Source organism: Penaeus chinensis, chromosome 6 (genome assembly GCF_019202785.1).
Source record: "Penaeus chinensis breed Huanghai No. 1 chromosome 6, ASM1920278v2, whole genome shotgun sequence".
Taxonomy (NCBI): Eukaryota; Metazoa; Arthropoda; class Malacostraca; order Decapoda; family Penaeidae; genus Penaeus; species Penaeus chinensis.
In genome coordinates this window covers 36,170,359-36,175,358 of record NC_061824.1, presented here as the reverse complement: position 1 = coordinate 36,175,358, position 5,000 = coordinate 36,170,359, and positions in this window count along the sequence as shown.

The window sequence follows — 5,000 nt, the reverse complement described above, 5'->3', positions numbered from 1 at the left end:
ACAGAGACACTGACCTGTAACCGCCCCCCCTCCCCCCTATTCTTCTGCCAAGATCTCTTCCCATTCCCCCTCCCCCTCTCTCTCTTTCTCCCTCCCAAAAATACATTTTTTTCACTTCTTTCCTCTTTCTCCCCATCCCTTCTTTTCTCTCCCCCCCCGCCCCCCTCTCCCTATTTCTTTTCTCTTCCTCACCCTCATTTCAGTCCGACTTTGCAAAGTCACCCATGCAAAACAAACTCTGCCTTGCAAAATGACAGCAACATCAAGCCAGGACGTTCTGGTTGCATGTGCAATGACAGTATTGCGTGAGAGGCACATTTACACGCCAGTTTGCATCAAAGACAATGCTATTACGCCGTTGTTACTCGTAGTGACAACTTTTTTTTTTATACTTCATTTTTAAATTTCAAAATAAGGGGGGGGGGGTATTTGGGTATTATCCAAGGGGGGGGGAGGTTATGGGAGGTTGGGGGGGGGATGGTATTTCATTTAATGTTTATACATACATATTTATGTGTGTTTGTTTGTATTCACTTATCAATTTATCTATCTACCTATCCATCTATTTCATTTTTTCTTGCATTCACCACTTTATCTACCTGGTCGGGGGGTGTTAATGGGGGGAGAGGGAAGGGGGGGAGGGGGAGTGTCTTAGATTGTTATTGTATTACATAAGTATTAAATCACCTTCACTGATTCAGTTTATAGCTTTTAAACTATTTATTTCCATTATCATTGCTCATATATGATAAATGTTTATGTAAATAAGGACTTAGATTAAAAAGTAATAATAATAATAAAAACGGTATTAATGGAAATGGTTTAGAACTTAATGGCCAAACCTTTTACCAGAGATCGTCCGAAATGGTATTAAAAAAAATTCCTTTAATGAGGAACCTTCCCTAATATGGTTATTCCCTTATGCGATCTCTACTGTTTCATCTTTTAAGAACGAAAAAAAGGGAAGAAGAAAAAGAGGGAGAAGAAAAGAGATATTCCTTAAATGTAAAACAACTTAATCTATCTCTGTGTAGGACCAATCAGCCTCAGAGATTGTCTTGAGAGATAACGCGTCTGTCGAATCTCTGTTCATTTCCAGATACACGGCCACCCTCCTGTTCTTCCTTTCTTCCTATTCTCCTCTTCTTTTTCTTTCTTTCTCTTCTTTCCCTTCTTTAACTTTCTCTTTTTTTTTTCTCCTCTTCCTTCTGTCCCACCTTCCTTTTCTTTTTTTTTACTTTCTATCCTTTTTTCTTCTCGTTTACTTTCTATCCTTTTTGTCTTCTCGTCCACTCCCTCTTGCCTCATTTCTCCGCATATATTCGTTTCAATCCTTATCCTTCTTTCTTCCTTCCTTCCTTCCTTCCTTCTTTCATTCCTTTTTCCCATTTCCCTACTCCCTCATTTCATCCCATTCGTCTCTTTATGCCACTTCTCATGCCTTCTTCCTCCCTTCTCTTCCTCTTTTCCCCCTCCCTCTTATCTCCTTCCTTCCCTTCATTTTGCATCACTCTTGTCCTTCTCCTCTTTCCCTTACTTTTTTCCCTCTTTTCTCCTCCCTTCCCTCCTTTTTGTCCTCATCTCCTCTTCCTTTTTCCCTTTTCTCTCTTCCTTACCTCATTCCTCCCCGTCCCCTTTGCCACATTCCCTATCCCTTCTCTTCCCTCTCCCCATCCCTTTGCTCCCCTCCCTATCCCTTCTCTTACCCTCCCCTCCCCTACCCCCCTCTCCTCCCCTCCCCCGCCCCCTTGTTCCACTCCCTTTCACCTCTCCCCCCTTCTTCCCCCTCTGCTCTAATCCCCTCTTCCCCTCACCCTCTACCCTCCCCCCCCAACACCACCTCTCTTCCCCCTCCCCTCTACTTCCCTCTTCCCCTCCCCCTCTACTCCCTTCCCCCTTCCCCTTTACCCTCCCCCCCAACACCACCCCTCTTCCCCCTCCCCTCTACTCCCCTCTTCCCCTCCCCCTCTACTCCCTTCCCCCTCCCCCTCTATCCTCCCCCTCTCCACCCCCACCCCCTTTCCCCCATCCCCTCCCCAGAACCAGACAGAAGTGACCACAAACTTTCGTCGGGTAAAGAGAACACGATGTACCTATTTACCTTAAAAGCCCTTACCCCACCCCCTTCCCCCTCCCCTTTTCTGTCCTTCTCTCTCAGTCTCTCCCTTCTTATCTGTCGCTCCTCCTTCTCCGTCCTTCTCTTTTCTCTCAGTCTTGATATCTCCTGTTCTGTCCGCCTTCTGCCTTTTCCGGCTATCTCCTCTTCTCTTCGTCTATCTCTTTTTTCCTATTTTGGGCATCTTTTCAACTTCCCTTTCTTCCTTTCTTCATGTTTATTTCGTGTCTACTCCTTTCATTCTGTCTCCTTTACTCATCTGTCCTCTCTCTCTTCCTCTTCCCTAAATACCTCTTCTCTCTTCCTCTTCTCTCTAACCTCCCTTCCTCTTCCCCTCTCCCTCTTGCTCCTTCTATTTCTCCCGTTCTTCTTCTCACTTACTTCTTTCTCCCTTCTCCCTCCCCCAGCAAACCTCTCTCTCTCTCGCCCTTCTTTTTTCCCTTTCCTTCTCTCCCCCCTTCGTTCGCCTGTCTTCATTCTCTCCTTTCCGCCTTCTCTCACACACCCTTCCTTTCTCCTCTTTCCCGGCCTTATTCCTTTTCCATTCTCCCTCCTTTGCTTCTCCTCCCTTTCCTCCTCTCTTCCTCCCTCCTTCCCCTCCCCCTCCTCTCTCGCACCCCCCCCCCCCCTTCTTACCCTTTCGCTACTTCCCTCCCTGCGGCATTCCTTCCCACATTTCATCTCTTTCTCGATGCTCCTCCTTCTCCTCCCCTCTCCCCCCCTCCCTTCCTTCCCCTCCTTGTCCTCCTCTCTTTCCCCATCCTTCCCTCATCCCTCCCTCTCTTCCTCCGTCCTCCCTCCTATCCCCTCCCTTTCCCTTCCTCTGTTCCTCCCTCCTCTCTCCTCCCTCCTCCTTCCCTTTCCCTTCCCATCCCTCCCTCCTCTCCCTTCCCTCTCCCCTACCTCCCTCCTCCCCGCCCTCCTTTCCTCCCTCCTCCTTCCCTTTCCCTTCCCATCCCTCCCTCCTGTCCCTCTTCCCCCCTTCCCTTCCCATCCCTCCCCCCTCTCCCCCTCCCCCCGTCAGTCACCGTTCCTTAATAAGATTACAGGGATGCATATCAGCAGCTTGTCTCCTTCGCTTAGTCCCAGTCCACTGATTGTAGATAAGACAAAAAAGGAAGAAGTAGGAGAATTTTCCTTTTTGTTTTGTCTTGTTTATTTATCTTCGACTTCTGTTTCTTCGTTTGTCTGTCTGTCTGTCCGCTTGTCTCTTTCTTTCTCTGTCTCTGTCTCTCTCTGTTTCTCTCTAGCTTTCTCTCTCTCTCTCTCTCTCTCTCTCTCTCTCTCTCTCTCTCTCTCTCTCTCTCTCTCTCTCTCTCTCTCTCTCTCTCTCTCTCTCTCTCTCTTCTTCTTCTTTCTTTTTCTACTTTTCGATTCTTTTTCTCTTTTCTTTCGATGATCCTTGTCCTTTTCTGTGATTTCTCTTCCTTATTTCCATTATTCTTATCATCTCTCTTCCACCTCCTACACCTTCAGTTATTCCTTTACTACCACTACCTCCTCTTCCTCTCTCCTCCCCCATCACTTACTCTTCCTCCAACACTTTTATATTATCCCCAACCTCCCCGCCAGCAACTACATTTCTCTTTTACCGTCCCCGCCATCCCCTCCTCTTTTTCTACCTCTTCCTCTTCTTCTCCTTCCATTTTTATCAACACCGCGTCCTTCTCCTTCCATTTTTATCAACACCGCGTCCTTCTCCTTCCTCTATCTCCCCAGCCATCACCACTACCACCTGTTTCACTACTTCTCCCCCTCACCTGCTCCTCCCCTCTTCCTTCTACTCTACCCTTCCCACGACTTTACATTCCCTACCCTCTGTTCCCTTACATTTTTCTCCTGCTCTTTGCTCCTTCTCCTCCTCCTCCTCATTCTCTGCGATCACCATCTCCTCCCATTTCTCCACCACTACCTCCTCTTCTTCTACCACCACCACCTCCCCCTTCTCCTCCTCCTCCTCCTCCTCCTCCTTGTCCTCCCCCCACTCCTCCTCCACCACCACCTCCTCCACCCTCACCTCCTCCTCCTCCTCCTCCCCCACTCCTCCTCCTCCTCCTCCTCCTCCTCCTCCTCCTCCTTCTCCTCCGCCCACCCCTCCTCCATCACCACTACCACCACCCTCACCTCCTCCTCCTCCCACTCCTCCACCCTTACCTCTTCCTCCTCCCACTCCTCAACCCTCACCTCCTCCTCCTCCCACTCCTCCACCCTCACCTCCTCCTCCTCATCCCACTCCGCCTCCTCCTTCTCCTCCCCCCACTCCTCCTCCTCCTCCTCCTCCTCCTCCCACTCCACCTCCTCCTCCGTCTACCATTCCTCCTCCAAGCAAGATCTTTATCAAGGACGAGCGGAGTTGTCTTTCATTTGGGAGAAAATTCTTGAGATGTTACCTGAGGACATCGCCCGGAGCTCATAACGAAATCTCAAGATGTCTAATGCAGAGTTTTAGATTTTAGAGAAAGGTTGGAGGGAAATTAAAGGGTTTGCGGTGGTATGTGGTATTGTGTGATGGTACCTTATGGTTTGGTGGCGATGGTGATGGTTGTGATGATTGTGATTGGCTTAGTTTATGTTGCTTGTGAGTTGTGATGATGTGATGATGATGAAATACAGTGGTAATAAGATCGTGGTAAGGATAATGATGATGATGATAATGACGATGATAATAAAAAAAGTTGTAATAAGGACATAATTATTATTATAGTGAGAACCACGATACATTCTTATCCTTGCAAACAGTCTATCTCTGTGTCCTTCTCTCTCTCTCTCTCTCTCTCTCTCTCTCTCTCTCTCTCTCTCTATTATCTTTTCTTTTTTGCGGCTGTCTCTCCCTTAAAGTTTCATAGCAGGTCTATATCACTTATTGCCGTCTCCGCTTCGCATT